This window comes from Lactuca sativa, chromosome 6 (assembly GCF_002870075.4).
Source record: "Lactuca sativa cultivar Salinas chromosome 6, Lsat_Salinas_v11, whole genome shotgun sequence".
In the NCBI taxonomy this organism is placed as follows: Eukaryota; Viridiplantae; Streptophyta; class Magnoliopsida; order Asterales; family Asteraceae; genus Lactuca; species Lactuca sativa.
In genome coordinates this window covers 80624746-80637536 of record NC_056628.2, presented here as the reverse complement: position 1 = coordinate 80637536, position 12791 = coordinate 80624746, and the positions used below count along the sequence as shown (strand labels likewise).

The 12791-nt window shown below is 34.4% G+C and overlaps 1 non-coding gene across 1 annotated transcript; it reads left to right on the top strand.

Moving 5' to 3' along the window:
- Positions 1-227: 227 nt before the first annotated feature.
- LOC111885443 (small nucleolar RNA R71) lies at positions 228-334 on the top strand. The gene has a single exon (XR_002848101.2). It is a non-coding gene; the product is annotated as a small nucleolar RNA R71 (small nucleolar RNA).
- The last annotated feature ends 12457 nt before the right edge of the window (positions 335-12791 follow it).

Genomic DNA, 12791 nt, shown 5'->3' with positions numbered 1-12791 from the left:
CAAGCTTAGCTATCACCGCCGCCATGCTATCATTTGTCGCGTCCACTACCCCCCGACTTACTTCGTTTCTCGGATTGTGGTATTCTCTAGAGTGTTTAGAGAATTCTTCAATTAATTCTTTAATTACCGGGGGCGCCTTCTTTGTGAGCGGGCCTTGAGAATCAAGCAATTTCCTTGTGGTGACATTGACTCCATCATAGAAGATGGAGACCTCTTGTTGGCTATTAAGGTCATGGTGTGGGCAATTTCTAAGTAAGCTCTTGTACCTTTCACAAGCTTCATAAAGAGATTCTCCGGGTTGTTGCTCGAAGTTGGCAATGGCTTTCTTTAGCTTGGCTATCTTGGAGGGCGGGCAGAAATGGTCTATGAACTCTTCTTTCATCTTGGCCCATGTGGTGACCGATCCGGGAGGAAGTGACTTTAACCAATCTTTTGCAGCTCCTTTAAATGTGACGGGAAGCATGCGAAGAAGCTGGGTCTCGCGTGGAACATTCGGTACGTTGAAGTAATCGGCCACATCATTCACTTCGTCCAAGTGCTTGTAAGTGTCTTCGTGATCCTTCCCGTAAAAAGGAATCTCCTTGAGTTGGGCGAGAATATGGCCTTTTAGTTCGAAAGTAGCGGTCGCGGGAATTGCGGGTTGCACAAGTCCCGGCCCGGTGTCATCACGCATCCTTTTCTTCCATTCCCCCATGGGGACTTCATCAATGTTAGCCATTGTGATAGCTAACTATTCTTCGGAATCGGTTTCGTGCTCGTAAGTATGCTCTTCTTCTTCCTCGGTCTCGTACTTGATATCTTCTTGAATTGGTTCTTCAACTATCAACGAGGCATTGGATGCTCCTGATTTGCTGCTCTTCTTCTTGCTGAAAACGGACTTTAAGTTTTTGAGTGGTGAGTTCTTTGAAGATGTGGTTTCTCCAATGGCTTTTCCTTTGCTCCTTCTTAGTGCGGATTCAGGGTCTTCCAAAGGAGGGACCAGAGGTGTATCAGATCCTCGGGTCATGAACAACTGTAAACAAACAAAACAAAAGAAACAAAACGCGTAAAAAGAACAAAAACGAAATAATAAAATAAAGCTGAAAAAGCGTCGGACTCGCCGAATCTGCTCAAATGCGCTCGGCGAGTTCAAGGCAAAAGCTAAAAAAAATTATAGTTATTCTAAAAACAGAATTTTATTGAAACTAATTCTCATTACTGAATTACTTTGTAAATAACTTTGTGTAAGATAAATCCCACACAAAGGATCGATTAAACTAGAATTTAATATTAATTTTAGAACCGTTCCCCGGCAACGGCGCCAAAAACTTGTTGTGTGCAAACTCACTTAGTTTTAAACCTACTTTTAATTATTAAATAACACACAAAAGGCAGTGAACCTATCAATTGTGGTATAGCTAAATAAGCAGGGTATCAATCACAGGGAACGGTAAATTATAATAAACTAATTTTATCTAAGTTAATTAATAAGTAGGGGTTTTCTCTAGTTTTACAAGACTAGAAACTTACTAACTATTACTAATTGAAGAACTAGAAAATAAAGACTTAACTAGATTCAATAATTGGAAAGGAACTTCTGTTTAGTTCAACTTGGTTGACTCTATGGTTGATTTCAAGGTAATGGTGCAATGGATTAATTCTTTCGTTGATTACCGATTCAAATGATTAGATTCGTATTCACTACCCTAATCCTTAGCAAATAAACTAACTTAAACAGTGGTCAATTGTCTAATTTAATTAAATTCACTAGATTAATTATTCGGGTTAAGTTAGACTTGCAATAGTTAACTAATTTATTCTTGTAATTAACTTCTTGTTTGATGGTCATCTTACAAGCTTGCACATGGATTTACTCAATTTTCTTATTAATTCTAGTTTCATATTCATTAATCCTAGACATATGGCATAGTGATCACATAGCATATGAGGTTAATAATCAATAGATGTTCATGCTAATCAATTATCTTCCTATTAACAGAAAATTAATTATTATTCACACACAAGGTTCTTTAGCAAGCTAAAATAACAAAAATTCACCAACTTAGAATTAATCTTACCAATCAATCAAACCTTATTGTCAACTTTGTATCCCCAAACAGAAGTCTAAAGGTTTTAGCTCATAATTAAAGTAAATAACAGCAAACAAACAAAGTCAAATTGCTTAACCATAATGATAAAACAAAAGAATAAGTGGAATGATGAAATTTTGCCTCAATTACTCTCTTGGATTGAATTCTAGCTTTTTTCGTCGTCTTCTAGGGTTTTTCTGCCTTCTCAATCGCAGCTAAACTCTTCTGAATCGTTCCAGAACTCCCCTCTATCGTTATGAGGAATTACCTTTATATATACGAATCGACTCGTCGAGTCAGGTGGTGACTCGTCGAGTCCCTCTCACATTCCCCGTATTGTGATAACTCTCTGGGATCCCGAGTCATTATCTTCTCGATTCTTCGATTGGACTCGCCGAGTAGTCGATCTGACTCGCCGAGTCAGTGCCATTTTTAGTGTTTTTCTTCTTTATTTCATCCTCGATCTTCTAACTGTTTCTCCCGCTTCCTTTCGCTTCCGAGCTTCATCTTTGGACTGAAAAACATAATTTAAACACTTTTAGGTACCTTTTGTCCATAATATGCAATAATTTAGCTAATAAATGAATAATAATGTATACTTAATATGAACCAATTATGCACATATCAGTAAGAATCAGATGAGAAATGGATATGGGTGAAATCAGCCAACTTTATAGGTTTCTATAACTACCCTTGGTTTTGGAGAAAATTGGAGGTAATTTTAAGGTGGGGTAGAGAGGTGTAGTTGGGTTTCTCCTAAGCTCCAAGGGTATATTTGTCATTTAGTTTATTCATGTAAGATTTTGAAACGAATGTTAATACATAATAAATCAATGTAATTAATTTTTTAAGGAGCCTAAGGATCAATATGTACAGGGCTGACCACTGTGGATTAAGCCATGAAGTGTAGGAGTGATAGTTGCATAAACAAAAATTGAAACCATTAGCATCTGCTTTTATATATATAATAAGCCTAACCATGAATACATGATGAATTCAACACCTATGTGATGCCAAAGTCACAACTTTTCAGTCACGGTTTAGGACGCCCATCTAAAAAAGTGTTTTTAGCCATGACTGCATATGTAATATGTTTTCTGGTGAAGTCCCGGTTAAGGGTTAAGTGTCAACAATCAGCAGTTTGAACGTAAAGGTGATTTGGGATTTCTATAGAAGGAATATCATCTTCTTGGGGTGAGGCCTATATGATTTTGGTGCTTATAGTGATATATATATATATATATATATATATATATATATATATATATATATATATATATATATATATATATATATATATATATATATATATAGGGCTAAATTTTAGGATTAGAAATTGGGTATTTTTCGAATTTTAATAAGAAAGGAAAAAAAACAAAAAATGTAGTCAAGTACTCAAGTTCCATCTATTTGTACCCTACCTGTTGGGAAATCTTGATCTTCTTTCTTTGAAGAGGCAAGATTGTTGTTATTCATATAATCAAATAGAGAAATAGAATTCAACCCATCTTTCAAAGATTTATATAACAGTGAAAAGATTCTTTATAATATTATGGTATTTTAACAATTTTCAACTTCAAAAAGTTTGGGCAATTTCAGTATAAAGAAAAAGTAAGAAACATGCATATGAAGAAACTAAATAAAGAAAATACAATGACACCAACATTTACCATGTAAAGGTCGCATAAGTGCACAATGCAACAGCTCCATTATTTCATACCAGAATGAAACATGGGCTGAAATTGTAACTTTTCTGGTTCTACTTCTAGTTGGAAAAAGGAATCTAATAATTGTATGTTAGATATTGAACTTGCGTTCTGGGTTATGGTTTTGTCAATAACATAGATCAAATTTATAAGTAACAATGTAACAAAACCCAAATGAGTTTGTAACTATTATGGTAATTGCATAAGATATTTTTATTAATAATGTGTAAGAAAACACTAAAAATTAGATTATAAGGCATACCATTCAATAGTTTTCTTATCAATTTGGCAAACAGTTATACTTTCGAAGTATGAAGTTTACAAATTTTTTTGTATCGTTTTGCCAATCATCTGAAATAACCAAAAATTATAAATCAAAATTATAGATTTTATCTACACTATTGTAAAAAATAAATAAATAAAACCAATTGTTAAAGTAAGGAACTAAAAATGATAGATGAATCATTAAATCATAAAGTTATGAACTTACAAAGAAAAGAATGCCTTGTTCAGAAGAACTCTAACATTTGTAAAATTTTAAGTTTTTATAAATTTACAGGGCTAGATTTGACATTTTTGAAAGCAGGAATAAACAAAATAGTAATGGCTAAAAACGTGAAAGTATCTGACGATAAATCATTAATGGATTCAACGGCTCCATCATCGCAACCAATCATAACTTTCAGGTGAATAAGTACTAAAAAAGTTCTAAACAAGATAAACTTGGGTAAAATTAAGGTAGAGAATAGGGTTTTTGGAGCTGAGATCTTTGATGTTGTGAGTTAGCCATAAGAAATCATACCAATTAAACCCATAAACGAGAATAAAATGCAATTATTACATATAAATTCTGTCAGCACGTATGCACCATGGTGTTTGATCAGCGTGTTGAAAAGGTTTAGAGTCGACAACAAAAAATTATTGTATACATGTGGTAAAGCCATGGAGGTGAGAGGTGGTAGAAGAATTTTAGAAGCAGAAGCCACTGCCATATCGACTCCAAGAGATTGAAAATCTGAAGAAGACAATGAGATTCTCTCACGTTATGAGTCAAGGCGGTGGAGACCAAACGTAAGAAAAGGTAGCAACCTCAACATCGGAATTGGATATCCAGAAGAATGCAAACTTAAGTCGAAAAGGGAAAGTAAATATCCATGTGTGAACGATTACCCAAAAACTATGATGACTAAGAAAATATAAAAACGATGGGTTGCAATTAAAATATTTATTAAATAAACAGACTTGCAAAAATTTACAGAAAAGAGAAAACAAATGGATATCAAGGAATGGGGTGAAAACATAAAACATTGAATTTAGGGGCCAAAAGTGACAGATTTAAAAATTCTTGTGGTGAAAGTCTAAAGGTAACAAAGTTAACTATTCCTAAGAGTTATATATATATATATATATATATATATATATATATATATATATATATATATATATATATATAATTTGTATTAGTAATATGCAAATAATAAATTGTTGGATTAGTGTCTAAGCCCGTAACTATATTTGGTATGTACTTCACCCGGTTGTGCATGGTCCTTTTGGATTGCCTTCACCAAAGCAACTTGATAGGATGATTTATGGAGAAAGAGGATTAATTATGATTTATTAATATATTATATGAATAACATATTAAAGGAGAAATCATATTGTTTAATTAAAATTAGTCAAGAATTAGTTTTGTGTCTAAAAGACATTAATTAAACTAAGGGGACTGGAATTATAATTATAAGATAATTGCAATTGGGCTATGGATCACCTTGAAACATTGGTTGGACGAATTCTAAGGGAAGCCCATAAGGAATTTGTCCAAGGGGTGTTCTAAAGGGAGTCCATGGGCTGCTTGGAGCCTAAGCAGTCAAATTAGGGTTTCCTTGTTTGATAACCCTAATGGCCTCACTATACAAAGACTCATCTGGCCCCAAAAACGTGGTGAACTCTTTTGAAAGAACCCTAGGACATTTTTGGTGCTCCTCCTCCTTCTCATTAGTCATTCTCTTGCTCTTGGTGTTTGTAAACCATTAGAGGAGTGACATTTGTGACTCTAAGCTCCAAGGAAAGAAGATTGAAGAGATTTAAGCCATTCTACAAGCGGTAATCATCTAGATCTATTCTTGCATGTCAATTTCGAAATTATTATGCTAGATCTAGGGTTTATAAGTCTTGGATGAATTGCATGTACAATAGAGAAACCTAGATCCAAGCTTTAGGGTTTGCATGAGCACATATGATATTCTTTTGTATAAAACTCATCAATGGTATCAGAGCCTTGATTGGTTTTTGTTGTATTTGATGTTTGCATGTTCATCCATTGCTTGAAAAATCGATTTATGCCCTCTGCCCGACTGAACTCGGCGAGTCCAGACATTGACTCGACGATTCTGGGAGTCAGACAGAGGGAAAATCGGTATTTTTTTTTGCTATTTTTGTTGAAGGCTAATTACCAAAAACGTTTTTCATCAATAAAATCCGAATTTTATCAATATTTGGTGATTATCTTTACCAAAATAGAAGATAATTGTCAAAATTAAGATAATTACTTGTTTTATAAGATAAATACTAATTATTTGTAATTCTTTTTTGAATTATCTTGTAAGAAATTGAATTAGGTCAAATTTAGATAATTAACAATTATTTGATTAATTTAATTATTTGTAATTTGATCTAGATAGTTTTGAAAAGTTTCAAAACTTGCCCTCAAGTTTTGGAATTTAAATTTTTGATTAAAAGTTTAATTCTGAAAATTTTAAATTCTAAACCCTAATGATTTGAAATGTTTCAGAACTTTCCCTCAAGTTTTGGAATTTAAATTTTTGATTAAAAGTTTAATTTTAAAATGTTAAATTCTAAAACCTTAATTTTTTAAAAGTTTAAATTGCACCCTTATGGTTTTATTAAATTAATGAAGTGTATAATTAAAAGAGAGTTAATAAATCCATAATGATATGGTTTACATTTAATTAAATTAAAAGTGTAATTTGTTAAATTAGACCATATAGTATTTTAAAAGTTTAAAATACACCCTTATACTATATATAAAATTAAAGGTCTAATATTATATATGTATAACTTAAATGTCAGTCTTACCGTTAGTATGCCTCATTCACGAAGCTGGTCTATAAGGGGTGTTTAAGGAAGCAGCCTGTAAAATGACCGCCATTGGGTATCCACTCTTACCCACCGCACTCTTGACTAGTGAAGGGTCGTTAGCCGAACGGGTAGGATAGGGAAAACCCTTTCCATTAAAAGTATAATGAATTATAAAGTAACTAAATGTTTTTTTACAAAATTCCCAATCTTAGTTACTTTAGGCAAAAGTGAATTTGATGCAATTCCATGAAATTACACTTTGTATCCTTGCTAAGACGTTAGTGGAGCGTGTGTAGTTAACTGGCACACTAAATGGGTTCTAAGAAAAGGTAGCGAAGGGTGACTTGATGTTTGTTATAGTTCGGTGGAGCGTGTGTGGTTAACCGACACATCGAATAGGTGACTGTAACATTAGGGGCACCATGTAAGTTTGCATGGTTATTCACACCCTGTTTTGTGATCATCAGTATCCCAGTCACAAATCGAGGGGCATATCGAGATTTAAACATGTCATTGAAAAGTTCAATGAATCTCAAAGGATCTAGGAGTTTTCAATACATTTAAAACTTAATCTCTTTTTCTTTTTTCATGGTGGAAAATTAGTGAATCGTCATACACTTACTTTCAAGTGTTTTACAATTTGGGTTACAGCATCCCTCTCTGTGACAATCGTAAATTTCTGGTCAAGTCAAAGTCAAATAAAGTCAACAAGTCAAACCGGTCAACTCAATTAACCATTGTATATTAGGGTTTACCTTATGTTCACTATTGTACAACACACCATCTTAATACAAAGCATCACTTAGGAGTTTCACGTGTTCAGAAAATCCACACCCAAATTAGGGTAAGAGATGGAACTACTCGATAAAAACATTAATACATACCCTACGAGGGCGTATAAAGTTCATAACGAGGCTTAACGGGGTTTACAAACCTTGCATTTCGAAGTTAAAACACTCATAAAAGTCGCAAATAAAGCCTCTCTAAATCTCTCTCGCTCTATCTCTCTCTATGTGAAATCTCTCTTAAATCTCTTCAAGTATGTGAAATCTCTCCCAAATCTCTCTAAGTATGACAAATCTCTCCAAGTATGTGAAATCTCTCCCAAATCTCTCCAAGTATGTGAAATATCTCCCAAATCTCTCCAAGTATGTGAAATCTCTCCCAAATCTCTCCAAGTATGTGAAATCTCTCCCAAATCTCTTTAAGTATGAGAAATCTCTCCAAGTATGTGAAATCTCTCCCAAATCTCTCTAAGTATGAAAAATCTCTCCAAGTAAGTGAAATCTCTCTCAAAATCTCTCTCAGCTTTTTATAATCACTTGGGGCATCCCGACCCTCGAATTAGACGAAAACAGCTCGAAAACGGAAATCTACGTGAAAAACCCTCTTAAGGAGTCGAACCCTCTTAAGGAGTCGAACCTCTTAGGAACCGAACTTGTTAGAAGCAAAGGTGTCAGAAGTGAACTAAACCCTCTCGGACCAAAGCTCAGCAGACTGAACCGAACCTCGGACCTTTGGTCCCTCCCCCCTCCCCCCCCCCCCACACCTTTGGTCCCCTTCTCTACTCTCGGTTCCTTCCTTCCCTTCTCTCGGTTCTCACTCTCTTAGAGCCGAACCTCGCAGGTTCGGTCCATATTGCCGGTTTTTGACCCAAACTTCATTTTAAGCTCGTTTTACGTGATTTTAACGCGTGATTTTCACCCAAACTCGTGTTTTAACATAATAAACCCTAAATATTCATATTTTAATTATATTTTGGGGAAAATCTTTGCCTAAGAATAAAATCTAGTAGGTAAGATTTATGGGTGGAGTGTTGACTTACCCTTTGGGCAAAGACACAAGCAACCTCCCACACCCACTCCATGGCCATACCCAGCCACTATTCATCACTATTCAGTCAATCATTGTCCTTTTTACACTCATTTTTCCAGCCATACTCTTGAACAAAGGCTGAAAATCTCCTCTCTCCTCCCATTTCACTCACTTTTCACCAAAGAGCCAACACTTTTCTCTCTCACTCTCCTCTCCAAATTCCCGAATTCTCCAGGAGCTCTAAGGCTTCTTGCACACCTTGGTAAGTAAATCTCTTCCCACACTTGATTCCCTTCCACTTTTTCACTCAAATCATGAGTTCCTTACACAAATATTGTCATATTTGTTGTTAGATCTTCAAATCTTCAAGCATCATCTAAGTGTTCTTGAGTTGAACACTTCTTTTCTTCAGCATCCATCTACTGAAATCACTCAAGGTGAGTTCCTACCCCTATCTTTTCACGTTTTTCTTAAGTTTTAAGGGGGGAAGACAAGTTAAAACACCAAGAACACAACTAAACTCATCCAACAGCTTTCATCAGAAACGTTTAACTCCATTCACGGACTATTTTGGTCGACTTAAAAATTTTACTTTTCAAAATTGTATTAGGTGCAAATAGTTCAGGTTCATGCCTTTAAAATGACTACTTGAACATCCCCATACGATTTTTCTACAATTTATGGGGAATTTTACAAAACTTCCTATCACTGTAGATTCGATTTTGGACCAGTCTGTGAATATGGACATTTTCACACAAGTTAGAAGTCACTAAAAATCATAATAAAATTTATGAATAAACTAAAGACATATTCTAGACTCTTAGAATTTACGGATTCTGACTTCGACTTTTCATCATTTTTATATAATTTTCCTAAGAACAGGAACAGGAAAGTTAAAACGAGAAAAATAGTTAACAAATTCATTTACACCTTGTAACTTGCTGAGCAAGGTGTGTACTTTTATGTAAATACATGTTGTTATATTACATGTTATTTCACCTTAGTAACAGGTATATATCAGTAAAAAAAGGGTTTTTACCTTTACAAATATAGTAGTTAACTATAACAAACAAAGTTATAACAATTACATTTAAACGTTTTGATAAACTATAATAAGTAAAGTTTATGTTCACTATTTGATAAACTATAATAGGTATAGTTTATGTTTCCATTAACACAGCAAACACATTTTGGAAGGTTTTATTTCCACAGAAAAAGGTTTTACACTCACGCACACTACTCGTAAACTTGTTAACTTAAATTGTGAGACATTCTTCTCAGTACTTCTAGAGTACGGGTTAAAATTCCTGGTAGTTATAACCAGAGTCTCTTGTAGGGAGAACGTGATAGTTGTGTATAGATCTATATTGGGTCTGACAAACCCACACCTGAGTTGCACGCAACAGCTAGACTGGCAAGTCTTGGGTGACAAGTGTCATTATCTTTTTCGACGCCTGAGAAACGTCGTGGCAGGTTCATTAGTTATAGTATGGTTATAGTGACTCACATAGGGAGTTAACAACACATAAAGTTTACAGGGATTTTCTCAAATCAAAAGGGTTTTATGTCGATTTAAAATCACTTTTTAAATCAATAAGTATGGATATTACTTGTACATTTCGGTCTTGGTATTTAAGACTACACATCACTCTTGTAAGGAAAATATTGGATTTTTCTTGGTAAAACACAACTCATTATAAAGATCGGTTTCCAAACTCTTCATTCAAAAAAGCTTATGAACTCACCAACATAATTGTTGACACTTTTTCAAAACTACTTGTATTCTCAGGAAATCAACGAAACCATATAACCACAAGCTTTTGAGGATGGAACGCTACGACGTTGAACAACTATTTTTATATCATGTTGTAATCAATCATTGAAATATGTAACACCTGAAACCATGTAATTCTTTTCTGATTGTATTTATGATTGGTTGTATTTACTTTGAGCACTATTATACTCGCTGTTGTGATACTATACATGAAGTCCGCCACCCCCGGACGTTTCCGCCATCCTTGGTTTGGGGGTGTGACACTCTCCAAAGTTGTAGAGTATTGTGTTGGGTCCTAACCTTAATATCTCGTTTGGGTGTTTTATTAAGGACTTAATCAACTAACTTGAATTTTCTCCCATTTTGTAGATGTCTGATTCTAACTATGGTCTTCCCAAATCCCTTGGAACAAGCTTTCCACATGAAGATGATATTCCACAATTCGATCGAGGAATAAGAAATCATGCTTCACTTCCTCCACCTCCTCCTATTGTTCTCCCTAACCCACAAGTTCAAAGGCTTGAAAAGTTCAAGCTCTCTCAAGCCCTTTTAGCAAGTAAGCATGATGAAGGAAAGTCAGTGTGTGCACACGTCTTAGAGATGAAGTCACACATTGATAGGTTAAGAATGTTGGGAGTTGTTGTCTGTGAGAAGATGTTTGTTGACTGGGTTCTTCAATCGCTTCATGACTCATATAGTGAGTTCATAAGAGAGTACTATATGATAGACCACGATGTGACCCTCATCGATCTCACCTATTTGCTTGTTGTTGCTAAATCGGCATTGATTTGGCGCACTGGAGAAGCAAGGTTGATTGGTAGATCTGCCTTCCAAACCTCCATGGACATAGGCAATGGCAACGAAAGGCATGCCATGGTCAAAAAGTTTGATCATAAGAGAAAGAAAAAGTCTGAAGTAGTTCCATGTGTTCTTCCAAAAAGGTCAATTTGCTTTTATTGCCAAGAGAAGGGGCATTGGAGACGAAGCTGCCCTGTCTACCTGAGAGATCTAAGAGATGGGAAAGTCAATACATATGGCTCTACTTCAGGTAAAATCCATTATCTAACTCTATAAGTTCCAATTTTTTGATTCTTGATACATTATGTGATAAGACTACATTTTTTTATGTTTTGTAGAATCGAAGAAAAGAAAGGAAGTTTAAAGGAAGAAGTGAGTTGAGTCTGATTGCGAAGAAATGGATTTCGATCGCATGGATTCGAAGATCGGATTTTTGAGCTGCTACTTTAGAGTTAGGATAGATTGCTAAGAAATATAATAGCATAGTTTTTCAACTGAGTTGCCATGTAAGGACAAATTTTTTCGCAATAAAATAAATTTTCATTTTGTCTTATTTATTTATCCTTGCAATGACATGTATGAAAAATTGATGTTTGTGTATTTCTATTATTAGAAATGTTGAAATTGATGTAATTCTTAGTTATGTTATTTATGGTAGTGTCATAATTTTCTAAGTAAGGAAAGATTCCCATCGCCCAAGTTTCAATTGGACAGAAACTTGGAATCATACAACTTGTATTGTGTGATGTATGGAAATCTTGGTACTTAAGTAATTAAGACTAATTCCTTGTTCACATAAGTATGTGAGTCAAGTGAAGGACTAAAGGAATTGGTACACAATGTTGTGCACTAGTCAAGTCCACCATAAATAATAATAATATTATTCGTCATGATGTAATAAAGGTCTAGTAAATGTGGTTATACTTACAAGATTAAGTGTAAGTTTGAATCATTGAAAAATGTTTCAATGAATGGTAGAACGAATAAGAAGAATCAACAAGGCAGAAAGATAAAAGTATCTCTAATCTGAAAAAGATGGGAGAGTACCTTTGTATCTTGTTTTATGATCGTCTTAATGATTAAGAACCATATCACAATGGATCCTCTAAGGGCATCTTAGTACACAAGTATGGCTAAGAAAAGGAATCAGAAATTGTTGAAATGATTAAATTAAAAGGATGAGTCATACTTCGTTCCAAAATCAAGTCTTAGAGTCATACTCCAAGATTATGAATTGAGTGACACATCTTAAGAAGGTATAACACACTCATCAAATGTGAAGTAGAAAAAAAAATTCTTACTCTTGCACGTTTGAAATTGGTAAGTTGTGATGTCTTGGAGAAGACAAAGACCAACTAAGACCAACTGTGTGTAGTGGTTTGTCTTGATATAGACACACACTAATTCTTGAATATTTGTTTTATCAAAAAAAAGTTTCTTGATAAGAGAATCTAATATGTCAAGAGGTTAGTGGGAGTCTAAATGATCTTGAAAAATTTCAAGAACTAATCAAGAGTAAACATATTAAAC